Source organism: Ictidomys tridecemlineatus, chromosome 4, assembly GCF_052094955.1.
Source record: "Ictidomys tridecemlineatus isolate mIctTri1 chromosome 4, mIctTri1.hap1, whole genome shotgun sequence".
Lineage (NCBI taxonomy): Eukaryota > Metazoa > Chordata > Mammalia > Rodentia > Sciuridae > Ictidomys > Ictidomys tridecemlineatus.
The window spans coordinates 159,540,452-159,559,158 of NC_135480.1; the positions used below are offsets into that span (position 1 = coordinate 159,540,452).

The window sequence follows — 18,707 nt, forward strand, 5'->3', positions numbered from 1 at the left end:
TTATCACATGCATATTCTTCTAATGGGCCAATTCTAGATGTTTCTGGGGTAAAATAAGACCCATATCAGGTCCATCTCTCTGGTACTTGACAGTGTAACAGTGTAGTTGACACACACACTCTGAGGAGGGTGGAACACGGGGGGCTTCACAGCTAATTCCTTGTGGAAATTCCAGCTGATTGATGAGGCGAGGAAAAGTGGGACACAGGCACTCAATAGGCCAGCAGTTCTTCCCTGTGAAGCAGAGCTTTCAAGGGTGTGAAACAGATCTGTAAGGTCTTCCAGCTGGGTCTGTGACATTCAGACAGGAGTAGCATAACCAGTGCCAATTTCTAAGCTGACTGGATAAGGTATTTTTAGAAAATATTTTTAAAATTTATTTTTGACTGATTCATAGAAATAAAATTTATCAATGTTCGGGGGCACCATGTAATGTTTCTATATATGTATACATTGCATAGTGTTTCATACTTATCTCTTCAAACATTGGCCATTTCTTTATGGCAACAATATTCAAAATCCTCTAGTTTTATGAACTATACAATACTACTTGTTATGTGTAGCCATCCCACTGTGCAGTAGCACTCCAGAACGTCTTACTCCTGTCTCATTGTAGCTTTGCACCCATTGATCCACCGCTCCCCATCCATACTCCACCTGACTGTACCCTTCTTCTGGTAACCACCATTCTATTCTCAACTTCTGTGAGGTCAACTTTTGCAGATTGTACATATGAGTGAGACCATGTGGATCTCCAGTTCCATTCATGTTGTTGCAAATGTCAGGACTTTATTCATTTTATGACTGAGTAGTTCCATTGTGTATCTGTACCACATTTTTTTTATTCATCCATCCCTTGATAGATACTTATTTAGTTGTTCCCATCTCCTGGCTCTTGTGAGTAGTGCTGCAGTGAGCGTGGGAGTGCCAGTGTCTCTCTGACAGGGACTGATTTCATTTCCCTTGAGTATATAGCTAGTAATGGGATTGCTGGGTGATAGGGTACTTCTGTTTTTAATTTTTTGAGACTTTGAGAAACCTCTATACTGGTTCACATAATGGTTGTACCAGTTAACTTTATCTTCACCAGTGTGCAAGAGCCCCCTTTGTAGATAAGAAGTAATTTGAACATGAAAAGTACTAGTACAAATTCTTGCTCTAAGAGAAAATATCATTGCACAAAATATAAATCAGTTTTTTATTTAAGTGTTCTGATGCCTTGTGGGGAAGAAAAAGGCACTAAATAGGCATTGTCAGTTTATATAATGCAAACCACGTATGTAATTACAAATTTTCTAAGAGCTACATCAAGAGAGTTAAATGAAAGGTGAAATTAATGACATTTTATTTAACCAAACATGTAAAATACTGATATAGACAATTATAAAGGCATTTTACATTCTTTTTATTTCCTGTCATACTAAGTCTTTGAAATTCAGTGTGTATTTTATACTTCCTGCACATCTCAGTTTGGACTAGCCACATTTTAAGTGCTCCAAAGCTCTGTGTGGATAGTGGTTTCTGTAACAGATAGCGTAGTGTCAGAGAATTCTATATTCAACCAGTTTAAAATTTGAAATATACACTACATAGTTTCATAAATGTTTAATGTGTACGTAGTTAATAAATGTTTAATGTTTGCCACCTTGGTTTATGCATTAGTATATTTTATTTTCAATAGAAAAATGAAGTGTTTAGGATCAAGCTGAAGACCATTAAGTTATTGTACTTTAAACATCCGAAAATTCATTTCATGGTAATGTTGTGGAGATTCTCCCTCAAACAGAATCACAGATTGGAGTATGAATCCTTTCCTGCTGTAGCATACTTTGTTAAGGTAGAGACTTTTTCACTTAACACTGAGAAATTATTCTGACCCTAATGTCATAAACCAATACAGATTTCTAGGCTGCTGAGAAAAAATGTAGTTTGAACATAAAAATATTATGGGTAGTAGAGATTTTCTCTACATAAATTCTAGTCCCTTAAATGCCTTAGAGGTCTTTTTCCAGTGTATCCAAGATTCAGGTATTAAATTTGGGTCATTAGATTTCTATTCAGTATTTTTAAATAATAATTTCAAATCTCATTTGTGGAATGTTGCCTTTGGGGGAAAAAAGTTAGCTGCATTAGATCTAAAACATCTCATTAGTCCCTGGAAAGATATTACATCAAAATTACACTTCTTTCCCACAGGCTGTCCTTTTAATCATCTTCTTCCAAACATGAATAAATATAATGATTATAAGATATTTTGGTGTTGGCGGAACTGAAAGGTAATGCACAGATCACCTGGCCTTTGTTTACCGAATCTTTGTTCCCACAGCACTGTATTTTCTTTATTTCCTGGAGGACAGGCCTGACATTTTCATCCAGCATCTTTAAGAGCTCTTAGGATTGTACTTGACACGTAGTTTGCCCTCGGTATGTCTGCCACATAGGTGTCTGATGAATCTGCAGCATTCACCCCTCATTTGAAGAATGAGGAATGTACTGTCTGGTAGCCAGTACCTTTTACCTTTCCAAATCCTGACACTGAAAAATTTCCAAATGAATAAAGGACTGGTTACAAAAGCAATTGTGAGGAAAATGTTAAACTTCAAAGGAATAGGGTCTCACAAGGATAACATATTAAAGAGGAAAATGTAAGTAAAGCAATAGGCAGTATAATCCATATACTGTATGTATTGAAAAGGCTGGCATGGTTTCCTATTTTTACTACATCTTTGGGAAAAATATGGAAAGTTAGTAGGTTCCTAATATACTTGAGACTTTAAGTAATTCATAATTTTAAGTCGGCTGGAACTGATGGTGGATTAATGATACTCATTCCCTATGTCTCTAAAGAATACTAAAGCCAGACATTATTTAAAATAGGGTTGCTATTGTCATCATTATTACACTGGTGCTGGGATTGAGCCCAGGCCTCAGGAATGCTCAGCATGTGCCCAGCGCTGCGCCACAGCTGAGGAGCCCTGCACCTTCTGCCTCTCCAAGCTCCTTCTCCCTCCTGTTCACCCTGGTTTCTTCATTGCCTCAAGCTCTTTCCTGGACCAGGAATTTGTGGTAGCAGTTCCCGCTTCCTGGAGTGCCCCACATGCTCCTTTTTGACCTCTGTCATCTTACTCATCCTTCCTCAGTTCAAATTATCCTCTCCACTGAGAGGCATCTGCTGCGCCCTCGTTCTGCACAGCCCCTGCAGCTTTGCCTCCTCACCACACATTTCTATCACATAAGCCCCTTCCACACATCTCTCAAGTGATTTCACATAGAGTAAAACTGAAAGCACTTACTGTTGGTGACAGGGCCTTGGTGGTCCCACCTTGTTTTCTGCATTTCAAACAATCTTCATCATGCTCCCTCTTTGCCAGCCTTGCCAGGTTTCTCAAATGCAGGCACATTCTCACTTATGTGGGCCTCGTCAGTCCTTTGGCCTGAGTCCTCCCTCTCCATGTCTTCTCAGACTCTAGACTCATGTCTCTGCTCAAATGTTACCTTGCATGGCTTTCTTGTACAACTCTTTTAAAATATCAATCCTTTCACTCCCTAAGCCCTTTTTTATTTTTCTTTGTAGCACTTATCTTTAGTACATTTACTGTGTATTTCATTGTTAAAATACTGCAAGTGGTGTAGAATCCTGAGTGTAGGATTGTTGTTGATACACTGAAAGGATCCTGATTTTTTTTCATAACTGTACTTGGAATGTTTACTTTGTATGTCATTTTATTTGTTCAATATACTACCATATTCCTTTACTCTCCTAGCCATTTCCATACATTCAAGATGTAAATCATATCTTGTCACTCTTGCTTACAACTCTCAAGTGTTTTCTACCGAAGGAAGAATAGACTGAGAATTGACACCCAATCTTGTACCTGTCTCAGGTATACTCTTGCACAGGGTTAGGGCTAGGGTTAGCTCTCAAGATAGCTTCTGCTTCTCATCACTCAACCTGCAGTCAGATGCCTTCTCCTGGTGTGGTCCTTTCCTGGCCATCCTATTTAAAATAACCTGTTTCTACTTCTTTCATTATTTATCCCTTTTGTTATTTTCTATCACAATTGAATTTATACTCCAGCTTATCTTTTTGTTTATTGTCTGTCCATCACCCCCATTTCCCATCCAGAATATAATCTCCACAAAGGTAGGAACTTGTCTGTCTTGTTTGTTAAAAAGATATATCCCTCATATATACACAATGCCCTCCATAAATATTTTGTGAATGAACCTCTCTTTATGTCATAACTCAACAAAGGACTATGTCTGTTTTGCTTATTTTATATACTGTTTCTAGCACAGTCCTTAGTGCTTAGCAATTAGATAATTTGATGAATAGCTGATTCAGATCACATTAAGTCTATTTAAACTCTACCCTGTAGGAGCCGCAAACCTTTCTGGTAAAATCTTGGTCTGCAGGCTTCTGCAGGCCAGAATCAGCTTTTAGTTTGTCTTTATAATATCTCCTTCATGTCACAATTGATATGTTTCACAAGTAATTGCTTTGGGAAAATGCATATGTGCACACTATCATGGGTGAGATTATTGGATCGAAGCTAGTGACAAAACATTTGTTTTTGTAGACCTAGATAATAGTTGTTCTTGTTTGAAATGAAAAAACTAAAGCTGCAAAATAGATTAATTTTCCCAAAATCATTCAATAGAAAAACCAGAATTCTTAGATATAGTTGTCTTTAAATTTCATTTTTTTCACTGTCTTTTTTTTTAAGAGAGAGTGAGAGAGGAGAAGAGAAAAAATTTTAATATTTATTTTTCAGTGGACACAACATCTTTATTTTTATTTTTATGTGATGCTGAGGATCAAACCCAGCGCCCCGTGCATGCCAGGCAAGCGCATTACCGCTTGAGCCACATCTCCAGCCCTTCACTGTCTTTTATGTTGCAAAATATGAAGATAACTTCAGTCTTGGTACATGGCAGATACACTCTTAGGTTGACCCCTAATACCTCACACCCATGTAACCCATATCCTTTGAGTGGATGGAGCCTGTGATTTGCTTTTAACCCTAAGTATGGCAGAAGTCAAGGGACCAACCATTCATCACTCCCTTGATTAGCTAACATTATATGGCAGAGTAGATGGGCTGTTTCTTCCATGATTATCTTCCATTGTGAGTCTGTTTTAGCCCACTAGAGCGAGAGAGATTCTCCTTTACTGACCTAGAAGAAGCAACCACCATATTATGACTGCCTAAGGAGAGAGAACCAACTGAGGTGGTCCCTTGAACCACAAGATGGCCACTACCTGGCAGCAAATAAGAAGCTAGGGACCTGTCACACAGACACAAGGAAGCATATTCAGGCAACAAGTTGAAGGAGCCCAGACGCAGCTTCTAACCCACTCAGGCTTTCAGATGACAGCCTGGCTGACACCTTATTTGTCCTACTGTGAGAGCTTAAGCAGAAGACTTCCAATTTATAGAAACTGAGATAAACTGTTGTTTGAAGCTAAACCAATACAGTGTGGCTATAGTGCATTTGTTTTCCAAGCAGAGCATGGGAAACAGAGTTGTTTTCCATGTGAGGCATATCTGCTCCTGTTAATTTTGGCTCACTGGATACAGTGCAGTGAAGTAGGAGATAGATTGGGAGTGCTTATCATTGTCTCTTCAGCTCAGGAGGAAGTCTCCTGAACATGTTAAGGAGTGGCTGGGTAATCCATTCCATGTTGAAACTAAAGTTATCTTCTTGTTTTGAACTATGATAGTAAACAACACTTCTCATAGTGCCTGTCACTTTGTAGGAACTCAAGAAATGTTACTCTCCTACCCTTCCCAGAGACCTTCAGCTCTACCTGAGAGCGTCTCAGATGTGTCCTTAGCCATTTCTCAGGCAAGACGTCTAGGGAAAAGTCCTCTGTGCAGCCTTTCCCATGACAATGTCATAAGTCCTTACTCTAAAAACTTGAAGAATCAAAGGCTCATCATGTTAGTATACTGATGCTTGTGTATTTTTCAAATTACACAAACTTTTTTGTGCTCCTGGGGTGCCGTTGTCTGCTCTCCCAGGGCTTGCTGTGAGATCTGCACTGGCACCTTGTAATACCCTGTCCTGAGATGGGAGATATTTGCTGTCCAATGTCATGAGTTTTTACAGCTGCTGACTACCACAGCACAGTGTCTTAAAAATATCTCCCTGCTGCTTCCCCCTCAGGGGCATAAAAGAACTCTATCACCTCAAAGAGAGCCCTTACGTAAATGCCATTATTTGGGTTGCAAGCATAATGATCCAGTGCTGGAGTTACCTGTTTGTGAAAGACAACAGCAGATCTTCCTCTTCCCTTTCCTCAATCCCTTAAAATACTTAATTTCAAACACAACTGAATTACCACCTAAATTTTGTGGGTTCTTTAGTAATTGTTAGTGTGCAAGATAGAGAATTACATTGCTCACAGTGCCTGGAGCATCAGAAGGCCACATATCAGACTTACAGATGTTCTGAGGTTTCATTCAGGAAAATTAGGCTGTTATACACAATCATCACATTGCCAGCATGAAAAGATGCCGAGCTCCTTGCTACATACATTTTACTGCAAATACTAAGCCCACAATTTAATGTAGCATGATTTTGGGATTTATACTCTCACTCTAATATTATGTTCTCTATTATACTTTACAAATTTATAATAATTGAGAATTAATTTTTAAATTTTTTATTGTAGTAAAATACATAAAATTTATTGTCTTAACCATTTTAAGTGAACAATTCAGTGATAAGAAATGCATTCATAATGCCATACAATCATATCACCAACCATATCCTTATCCAAGCTCTTTTCATGTGTAAAAGTGAAATACTATTGTCATTAAATAATATCTCCCTGTTTCCTCCTTTGTCCCAGACCCTAGCACCTGCCATTCCATTTTCTGTCACCAATTTTGACTACTCTAAATATTCAAGTGAAATCATACAGTACTTGTCCTTTTGTGACCAGCTCATTTCACTTGGCACAATATCCTTATGGTTTATTCATATCATAGCATATGTCAGATATCCCTTCCTTTTCTCTTCCTTTCAAAGGCTGAATAATATTCCATCAGATATTTGTACATGCTGCGTTTTGTATATCTGCTCATCTTTTAGATGAACACTTGGATTCCTTCCCCGTCTTAGCTGTTGTGAACAATGCGGCTGTGAACACATGCACAAGTATCTCTTGAGACCTTGCTTTCCATTCTTTTAGATATATACCAAGAAACAGAATTGCTGGATCATGGCAACTTTATTTTAATGTTTTGAGGAGCATGGCACTGTTTGGCATGGTGGTCCTACCATCTCCTGTCTTAACAGTGTGTAAGGACTGTAGTTACTCTGTATCCTTATGGACACTTTTTCTCTATTTTTGGCAGTAATCATTCAAATGGAGTGTAAGATGGTATGTCACTGAGGTTTGATGATGTTGAGCAGTTTTTCATATGCTTATTGGCCATTTTAAAGTTTTCTTTGGAAAAATGGCTGTTCAAGTCCTTGACCCATTTTTAAATTGGGTTGTTGGGTTTTTATTGAATTTTAGGAAACATCTGTATATTCTTAATATTAATCCCTATCAGATAATATTTCCAAATGTTATCTCTATTTCCTTGGGTTATTGTTTTAGTGTTTGTAATGGGTTCTGATGCACAAAATTTAAAAAATTTTCATGAAATCCAGTTTTTTTCTTTCTTGACTTGTGCCTTTGGTATCATATCCAATAAATCATTGTCAAGTCTAATGTTATAAAGCTTTTGCTATGTTTTTTTCTCTAAAGGTTTTATAATTTTAGGTGTTGCATTTGGGTTTTTGATCCATTTGGATTTAATTTGTGTAGTACCTGCCTTGCTTAAATACGTCATCTCATTCACAATCACAACATTTTTTTCTCCTTTGTTGCTCTTTTTTTAAATTTCTTTTTTACTTTTTATATATATATGACAGTGGAATGCATTACAATTCTTATTACACATATACAGCACAATTTTTCATATCTCCGGTTGTATACACAGTATATTCACACCAATTCATGTCTTCATTCCTGTTCTTTGGATAATAATGATCCTCACATTCCACCATCATTAATAACCCCTTGCCCCCTCCCTTCCCCTCTCACCCTTCTGCCTTATCTAGAGTTCCTCTATTCCTCCCATGCTCCCTCTCCCTATCCCACTATGAATCAGCCTCCTTATATCAAAGAAAACATTCGGCATTTGTTTTTTGGGGGATTGTCTAACTTCAGTTAGCATTATCTTCTCTAACTCTATCCATTTACCTGCAAATGCCATGATTTTATTCTCTTTTATTGATGAGTAATATTACATTGTGTATATATGCCACAATTTTTTAATCCATTCATCTATTGAAGGGCATCTAGGTTGGTTACACAGTTTAGCTATTGTAAATTGTGTTGTGTCCCTGTAGTATGCTGTTTTTAAGTCCTTTGTATATAGACTGAGGAGAGGGATAGCTCGGTCAAATGGTGGTTCCATTCCCAATTTTCCAAGAAATCTCCATACTGCTTTCCATAATGGCTTCACCAATTTGTAATCCTACCAGCACTGAATGAGTGTACCTTTTTTCCCACATCCTCACCAACACTTATTGTTGTTTGTCTTCATAATAGCTGCCATTCTGACTAGAGATCATCATAACATTTGAACCTAGTCCTATATTATTTCCTTGATATAATGTATACTTACATTATTTAGCAGAAAATGATTATAGATTGTGTCACTGGAGAAAGCAGTTCTAATTTTATTTTAATCTTCAAAAGGAGGCTCTATTTCAAAATTTATATGTCACTTTTGGTCCTCTACATTTTAACAATGCTTGTTCACAATGCTATTTGTCTTTAGGAATTAATTATCTCTAATGAAATCTGACAGTTTCTAGAAGGAAGAATAAGCTACCTTATTGTTTTCTTTGACATATCCACTGGGGCTTTAAAAAAATTCTTTCTTTTGCTCAGACCTGTACAAAGAAACTATATCATTAGAAAATGGTCTGGCTGTGGTATACATTGATGTGGGGAAAAAAATTAAAGACAGATTTTAAAAAATAGTTCATTGGAGTTTTAAAGTGATAACTGTTTCACTCTAGGTAATGGTTTTATAAAGGATTGTGGTTTTGGGGTTTTGAAATTTTACATTTAAATTCTGTGCATCGAGATAGATACATCTATTCATTTGCAAATAATGTAGTCCACTTGTCCTGGAAGATTTTCATGGAAAGAATCAGAAATTTGGGGATCTGAAAGGCACTGTAATGTGTGGGGTAAGCTAGTCTTGTGTTGAGTGAAGAAACAGAGGTCTGAGGTTAGGCAGGTCACCAAAGGTCTGAGGTTAGGCAGGTCACCAGAGGTCATAAAGGTTTCAGAAAGACCTCCAACCTCTTAATGCATGCCCACTTCCTGAATGATCATACTTCCTCACCTCTGTATTTTAAAACATTTAATGCATGTAAGTAGAGTTAAAGCTTTGCATTCTGCTACTGCTCCTTCCTAATTTGACCTAGTTTAGAGAAGGTCTAATAAAGCAGTGAGAGCCAGTGCAGCATTCTGGGAAGACCTAACTATGATTCAAGGTCTGGCTCTGAGGCTTTGTTGCTGCATTTCCTTGGGCAATGACATTATTTTTATGTGCTTCATTTTCCTTTCCTGTAAAAGGGAGAAACAAAACTTGTTGTGTCATTGCTAGGATTAAAGAGATGATGTGGGAACTACAGAGAGTAGATACTTCTGAAGTGATAGCTGTAAATGAAATGTGGTCGTGATCTTCAGTTTCTCCAAGATATTTTGGGGGATTTTTCCAAGTTTTTAGACCAGATGGTAGCATTTATGAATATTAGAATAAAATCATTCAGCATTTTTCCTGCTAAGGAACTCTGCTCTTGGAGCAATGAAGCTTGGCTTCATTTCTGTAATGTAAATAAAGGTGACAAAAGAATTAAGTCCCTTTAAGCAATAAAAGGCTCCACAAAACTTGTTCCAGGTCTCTGGTGCTTCTGTGGTAAGTGCTAAATCCATCAGGTTTCCTCACAGACCACGAAGATGTGACTCAGTACTGTGGCCACCTGCTCTGCCTGAATGTGTCTGCTGTGTTCATCAACATGAGCCAAAGGTGGGGGTGGATTTTCTTCTCCCTGTTGTGATGCACAGATATCCTTTCAATATATTTTCTTCTTTGAAATTTCACAGTTGAAGAGGGAAGAAAACCGTACTTGAGAGCATAACAGCAGTATAAAGTAGGTTGTATTTTTTTCTTAAATTTATAAATGGTCTCTCTCCAAACACTTCTGTCGTAATCATTTGTGGTGGGAAGGAAGATGGGGTGCAGAAGGGCAGACTCACCCTCTTCCCTGCTCCTTCAAGCATTAGCACTCATTTGCACAACCCCGTCCCCTCCACACTCCACACTCCACCCTGGCCTTGGATTTGTGCTGGACTTCTCTATTCAGTCTTCTTATTCCATGGAGACTGCTGGTTTCCAGAGCTACAGAACTTCCATCCATTATAAACTTTGATTTTGAATTATTTGTAAATGAAACTTAAAATCAAAAAGGTGTCATTAGAACCCCCTATTTTTTCCTTAGGAATAGGAGCAATTCAACTCTGACATTATTGCCCTTGGGACCAAACCCCCTTAGAAAACATAATTTGTGCTTGGTCCTCTGAGGCTTTTTTTAAAAAAGCAAATATCAATGTGTTTCCAACAAATTATATAAAACTTCAACACTGACTTATTTATGAGTGTGCTGTACCCTATTTTAGAGACACAATAGATAGAACCACTAGCAAGAAGTACCTGTTCAGAGATAATCAGGAACATGGTATTCAACAAGGAACATCTCAATAGTGTATGTATATGAGTGTTATGTTATTTTTGATACTTCTTTCATGTGTTTGAACTATTTCATTTTTTAAGCAAATAGTATAGCCAGCACAGATGAGAATTGGAGAACATTAAAATTCTCCTCTAGCTGGAAGGTTAATCACTGCTCAGTGCTTTAATGGTGCTAATAGTTTAACAATCTCTCTAGAAGAAAAACTTTAGTTTGTGGCAGTTGCCAGTATCTGTGTTGCAAAGTCTCCTATGGCCATTTTTAAATTGCCAACAAGGTATCACTAAAGGTAGACATGGAAAAACACACTGTCATTTGTCTCTCTAAAGCACTGCTGGATGAATCCAGAAATATCATAGCCACAGAAAAGTAGTCCCCACAGGGAAGTAGGCAGCAGATGCCCAGAGAATACCTTGAGATTGAGGCAAGGAGACCTTCAGAGCAGGGAGGATGTTAGGGACCTGTCTCTTTTGTATCTGTGAAAACCTTAGATCACACATTCATTCATTGATCACATTCTTGTGTTCTTATGGAAATAAAGCTTCCATAAAAAATTTATTATCCAAGAAATAAATAAATCACTTAGAAATCAATATATTTTTTTATTTTTATAAGGCTTCTTTCAAAGTTAATTTTTTTAGTGGCTGAATCCAAGAATAGCAACCCCAGATGGAATCTTTAAGAGATAGAACTTTAGAAATCCATGTGAAGTGAAAATTATAATAAATGGTTTTATCATAAATGTAGCAATTCAGCAAGTTCATAAAAATTACTTTTATATCAAGTTTGCTAAAATAATCATATAAAAGACAGTATAGTAGCTTGAATAGTATTCCTCCTAAATTCATGTCCCAGAACCTCAGACTGTAACCTTTGTTCCCTTGTGTTGTCATAGATGGCTGGCTTAAACAATAGAAAAAAATGTTTTCTCATAGTCTTGAGGCTGAGCAGTCCAAGTTGAAAGTGCTGGCCATTTGTTTTTTGATGGGGGCTTTCCTCCTGGCCTGCAGCACATTCACCTTCTCACCAAGCTCCCATGTAGCCTTCTTACAAGTCTTCTTATAAGGAATCTCTTCATAGTTTTCTCATACGTTTTACAAGGAATAAATCCTAAAATCTACTTTATACGTAATTTTCTATATTCTTTTTATTTGAAACACAGAAATTAAAGTTGGTGCATGTTGCTGTTTAAGAACTCATGTGTTTTGATCCTGTTTCTAGAGTTCGTCTTTCTCCTTTGTGTTTACTGAACAAACTCCGTTCTTTAAAATACCCAGAATAGAGTACACATAACTGAATTATAATAGCTATTAGATGAGGATCTCAACCTTATGGCTTCATTTAATCTTAGTTAACTTCTAAAACTCCTGTTTCCAAATACATGAATTTTGAGGGAACACAATCCAACCCTTAGCAGCCTTCTTACCTTTTTTACATTAGTCACTTACCAGCTTCATTCTATTGTCCCAGATTGAGCTCTCTTGTCCCTCTCCTCAGTGTTACACCACAGGCAACATCAGATGTTTACACCTAAAGCCATGTTTATTCTGCTGTGTAAACTTTCCTCTTGTCAATGAAAATCTTGGAGTACCACATCTGTTCATCTCAGTATCCTCATTGTTCACCTAATTCCATACCACACTGACTTTGTTGTGATGGTTGTAACTTGTTTTAATGAGTATTTCTGTTAAGTGCCAAGCTCAGCCAGGACAGACATCATTTCTGGTCTTCACATTAAGGAAGCTTTGACTTTTTCCACTTGGGGATAAATAAAGTCTTCAGATTTTCAATTATTTGCCAAATTTACCTTAAGGCAGTGTTCTAAGCCATGGGCATACATTAGCAAATGAAACAAAGCCCCTTCCCCAGTGGAGTGAGGTTGATACAGAATAAAAATTTAGTGTTAGGTGGTTCTCAGTGCAATGAAGAAAAGTGAAGAGTAAGGAAAATAGAAAGTAACAGTCTAGGAAGATGGTATTCTTGGTGTGTTCAGGAAGTAGTAAAGAGCTATAGCAGGAGGGGATGTCCATGGGGTCAGAGCCCATAGGACTTCAGAATCATTGTTGGGACTGGGCCTTCTACCCTGAATGACCTGAGAACACATTAAAAGGTTTGGGGAAGAGTGACACCTGAATGACATGAGAATACATTAAAGGGTTTGTGGAAGAGTGACATGATTTACACTGAATGGGAGCACCCTGACTCTCATATGGAGGATAGGTTCTAGGGGGCAAGAATAGAAGCAGGGGACATATGTTAATGATCAAGGCTGAAGATGACATGGCTTGGACCAGTGTTAGCAGAGCAGTACACAGATCAAAAGTATGTTACTCAGTTGCATAGTATAAACTGATGATCTGTACAAAGGCAACCAGCTCAGGCTGAATACTCAGGATCCCAGAAGCTCTTCCTGATGCCAGCTTCCCGGCTTCCAACACCAGACACTTTTGTCTGTCTTATAAGTTCACTTAAATAGAACCCTAAGCACATCAGGTGCTCCTGTGATTTACCTTTTTCTGTTTGACTTTGTACTTGCTATTGTGTGTAGTTATCATTTCCTTTCTCATCTCTGAATGTTCCCTCATGGGAAAACGGACTGTTTATTGTCCATTTTGTCACCAGCAAAATAAAGGTGTTTTCATCCTCTGGCTACTTTAAATAGTCCCTTTTTTGTACTATGTGTACACACCTCTGGTGGACGTATACCTAGAGGTGGAACTATAGCTTGTAGTTCAGGTCAAATCATGCTGCTAAGTGATTGTCCAAAATATTCTACCAGTTTGTCTTCCTACCTGCTGTTCTTGAGAGTTTTGGTGGCTCTGCACCCTCTGAACACTTGATGTCTTTTTCTGGTGCCTTGTTTCTTTTCTCCAGATGCTGAGAATGGCCTTTCCCAACTCTGCCTGTATAGTGGACTCTTTCAGAAAACACAGATCAGATCAGTGTCACCTGCTTTATTAGCTTTCCCCACCCTTACTCTTCTAGGGGAGCTGGTTATGTCTTCTCTGTGTGAATTTATAACCTCCCCTAAAGCATGGCCCTACCTTTTACCTGGTGCTGGGGAATGAGTTTTCTGGGTCTCCAATGGATGACGGCTCCTTGGGGTCAGAGGCGGGGCCCTTCTTGCAGCAGTCTCCAGAGCAATCTTCTTCACATAGCAGGTGTTATTAAATACTAATTTTATTATATTCCATGAAAAATCCTTTAAAAACATATTTTTGGTAAATAACAATTCAACCAGGCACTGAAGTTTTAGAATTTTCTTTTTTGTATAAAGGGTAGTAATTTAGTTTCCAGTGTAACATACTCCCCCACCCCCCGCCCCGTGGACACAACATCTTTTTTTTTTTTTAATTTTTATGTGGTGCTGAGGATCAAACCCAGCGCCCCGAGCATGCCAGGCGAGCATGCTACCACTTGAGGCACATCCCCAGCCCCAACTTATTATTTTTTATTGGATCTTTTAAAAAATTATTTTAGCTAGAGCCCTTCATTTAGCTTAGGAACCCTCTCTGGTTAGGGGAAACGAGAGTCTGTTCCCTAATTCAAGGAGATTGTGAGATCAATTTTTGTCATTCTCACATAAAGCAGAACTTCATGGTATGATTTAAAGATGAAGTGTTTCAAAAATCCAGGTTGCTCAGGGAAGAGTAGTGTGGTTAAGTGCCAAGTCGTGGCTCTTAGACCACCTGAGATATAGGACTCTACCCTTCTGTACCAATGGAGAAATGGAGAGGCCTGGCCATCTTGGGACTCATACTGTTTAATGCATGTAAGGGAAGACAGGCAGGCCAGTTGCCCAAAGCCTGACCCATACTCCAGCCAGCCCATCAGACAGAGTTGGAGTTATAAGACTTGACCAGCAGCCACTAGCTCCATTTCAGAGCACAGAGGAAGGTCAGGGTGCTTTTGAATAGGGAGGGAGGCATTCTTTAATGATTAGAAAAATTGATGTGTACAGAAGAATTTTATGAGAAGATTAATATTTTTAAATGAAATTACTTGGCTCACAATGGGAAACATCATGGACAAACTGTAATCCATTCTCTCCTCTGCATCTGTCTCTGGCTCTTTCTTCCAATGACAGCCTTCAAAGTGTCATAGTTGCCACTTTACTTTTGCCTCCCAGCCCTTGCACAACCTCCCTTTGGTCCATGGAAATAGGAACTCTCAGAAATGTGGTTCCCTGCACGACTAAGATATCCATGGAACATTGCAACACATGCTGCCTGAGGAGAGCCTGGTTCTCTGTTTATTCTTGAGTACTGGTGACAGCTTTATGAATGAGATAATTTTCAGGGATACATAGCTAACAACAGGATTTATAGGCTGAATTTCTACCTATGTCTGCATGTGTTCAAAACTAATGCTTAATTTAACACACTCTGCTTCTTTCCATGAAAGACAAGACCTAATAGTGATTTATTTCCCTATTCATTAATTTAGATGAAGAAATAAAAATCTTAAAAACTAAGAGTTAGCAGAGATACTGGATGTTCAGCATTTCCGGCTAGTTGCTGCATTGGACAGGTAGCTTTAGTCCACTGACTCACGTGGACACTGCTTTTAGGTCAGAGGAAAATAGCTTAGGCAAGGCATGTGGAGCTGCTGTCTAACTCCCAGCAGAGCCTTGACTTCCCTTTGGCTGTTCCCAGAATTAGAAAGATGGTCAGGGTGCTGCAGATTATGCTTCAGAGTTGGGTGTTAATGAAGATTGAGGCTTAGGTGCCCTCATTTGTCTTCCTTAAAAGATAGCATAGATTTTGAGCATAGTTTCAAAATAGAAACTGTCCTGTTTATCTAAGTAGAGCCCTTTTTGGTTATCCCATTTTCACTTCCTGCTGTTTCAGTCCAATCCAAAAATTTCCTTCCAGAATTCACTGTAGACATCAAATCCTCTCTCCTGATGGTGCTTCCTGATAAGATTCTACCTGTCAATCCTTATTAACTTTTCTCTTCCCAGACAATTGTCTTTATACCAGTGAGTATATGTTTTCATCAAACCTTTTGATTGAAAGGTCCCTGAGGTTGGGGCAGTGGCCACAAGGCAGAACACTGTTTATCTACTTCAATCACTAGATGAGGATTTGTTTCATTTGTCTGTCTGACTGTCTATCAATTCAACTATCTGTCAGTACCCAGGGACACTCATGGACCACTGAGCTGCATCACTAGCCCTTTTTATTTTTTATTTTGAGAGAGTATCTTACTGAGTTGCAAGGCTGGCCTCAAAGTTGGAATCTTCCTGCCTCAGCCTCCCAGTTGGCTGGGATTACAGGTGTGTGCTATCATGGCCAGCTGAGACTTGACTTTTCTTTCTTTTTTTCTTTTTTTTAGCTTAGTTCTGACAACTATCCCCCCAACCCTCTTTAACTGAGGACTTGTTTTAAACATCCTTTTTCCCTATGGGAAAAATATATGGAAATATTTTAAATTTAGTTCTTTAGAATAGAAGTAATACACAAACATTAAAAAGCAAGTAGTTTACAAACATTTTATAAAACATAGTAGTCCCCCCAGGATTACAGCCCTTCTCCATTTCTGTTTCACAAAGCAACAGTTTGAAGGCTCTTTTGGCCATTTCTTTGTTTGTTTGGGTTTTTTTTGCTTGTTTGTTTGTTTGTTTCCAATCCTAAAACAATATATTTATGTTGCTCCTGCTTAGTTTTCCAGTTTTAGATGTTTTCCATTTGATTCCCAATTTGGAAGATTGGAATCACTTGTTTTTTTCCTACCTCCCTATTTTTCACATACCTCTGTTCTCTCATTTTTCTGGTATGTTTGTAGCATAATTTTTGTTACATCAGTATTTAATTTTTTTGTCCTTATAAACTTTATACAAAGCTGAGGCATGTAGAATAATATAATAGTATTTTCTTTCTCATGTATTTTTTTGGTTTTCATGGAGCTAATCTTTGTCTTATTTTTAAATTTTCAGAACATTTTGTGTACCTTTCACTGATTCTTTCCCAAGCTGTGCCTCACATATGAATTTCCTCACAAAATATGGTGAAACCCATCAGGTGTTCATCATCTTTGAAACATCTGATGCTGTACTCTGGATTGACTACTCCCTTAGTTTGAGTTCCTCAGAAGCAAGCCACAAGACAAGGATTTAGCACAAGTACTGGTTTTCAAGGTGATTTCAGCAAACCCTGTGAGGGGAACAGGGAAGAAGAGGAACCCAGTAAAGGGGACATTATAAATCATGGTATGACGGCAGGCAACTGCAGCATGATGATCCCAGTGGGAGCATAGGAGCAAAGAAAACTTCAGAATTAAGCCTGTGGATCCACAGAGATTGTTGCACCTTCGCAGCTCATGGCTCTCAGGGCTGCACACATTTGGTTATGTTGGTCTAGTTGCCTGTGGTGCCTGAAATATTGGGACTATCTTTTTCTTAATCTTTTTTTTTTTCCCCCTGTGGGGATGGGTGTACTGGGGATTGAACTCAATCACTCAGCCACATCCCCAACCCCATTTTGTATTTTATTTAGAAACACAGTCTCACTGAGTTGCTTAGTGCCTCACCGTTGCTGAGGCTGGCTTTGATCTTGTGATCCTCCTGCCTCAGACTCCTGAATGCCTGGGATTACAGCCATGTGCCACCGCACCTGCTCTAGGACTGTCTTTATCTCCCTTTGCAGTCATGTTGGGATTCCCTCTGTCTGCTTCTTTACATTGGGTTCCTGTTTATTTCCTAGGTCTCATACCTATCCCTTTTCATGATTTATAATTTCATTTTAGTGGAACTCTTCCATTAGTCTGGGAAGGGGAAAAATTTGTGACCTTCCTTTTGTGTGTTTGAAAATGTCACTGTTTGACCTTTATTTGTCATTGATAATTCCAATATAGACTAGTATAATTTTCCTTATTTTCTCTAAGAAATTTGGAGGTATTGTTTCATTGTTTTCTAAGAAAAATTCTGTTGCTCATGCTGGTGTGGTCTCTGGTGAGGGCAGTAGATTAGAGCACATCATCTTGGGAGCATGTGTAGAAAGAAATGGTTACCTCTCAAGTCAGAGCAGGAGACATGTACACATACACTCCCAGTGACCAAGAATCTTCCACTAGACCCCCCTCCCAAAGTTCCAACACCTCCACATAATGCCAGCCTGGGGACCAAGCCCTTAATATATGGACATTGAGGGATACTACCCACACTCTGAACACATCAATTGGTGAGTCCTACAGTGCACATAGTGACTGCCACAGAATCCTAGCTCACAGGGTCAGGGGTTTTCTTTAAAAAAAAAAAATCTGTTGAATTGCCGTACCTTTTATTTGTCAACCAAAGAAACAAGGTTCTAATTCCCATTGTTGTGCTTCAGGGAGTGGTCAGCACGTGAGCGGTCCATTTATGCAAACCACTACTCTGCTCTGTCTTTTCTAGGATGGTCTTCTCATTCATTTCTTCATGCCTTCAGCAGATGTGTTGAACATCTCCAGTGTGCACAGCTTTGTGTTGACCCTAACTGGGAGATACACAGACCAATATGCCAGGGTCCTACTCTCATGGCCCAGGGGAGAGATTGCTATTAGGATAGGAAACCACTTTTTCAGTAAACCCAAATGAACTAAGATAGTGATGGTGGGAAAGTAAAGGTTTGGCATATTCAGAGAGAATATAACCATTTGTAAGAAAACCAAGTGATGAAGCAGGGGAAGTTATTTTGGAGAATAGTCAGGCCCCTTTGGAGAAAAGGGATTTAGGTCTCCAGGGTCACAATACAACTTGGACAAACAATCCAGGCTGAGGTCCCATTACAGGAATTTTAATGTCTTATATTTGTATTTTCCAGGCTCATACTCAGCTTCCTTTAGAAAATCATTTGAAATGATTGTTAACATTTATATATATATATATATATATATAT

At 38.5% G+C, this 18,707-nt stretch overlaps 1 protein-coding gene across 5 annotated transcripts in view; it reads left to right on the forward strand.

Moving 5' to 3' along the window:
- The window catches only part of Sh3gl2 (SH3 domain containing GRB2 like 2, endophilin A1), a 200,095-nt gene that overhangs the window by 167,662 nt on the left and 13,726 nt on the right, over positions 1–18,707 (forward strand). Inside the window, exon 4 of one of the 5 annotated variants that reach the window (XM_078047682.1) lies at positions 10,187–10,233. The exons of the other annotated variants lie outside the window; for them this stretch is intronic. The gene's annotated coding sequence lies outside the window, so the exon portion shown is untranslated. The remainder of the gene's footprint in view (positions 1–10,186; positions 10,234–18,707) is intronic. 5 annotated transcript variants of the gene reach the window in all.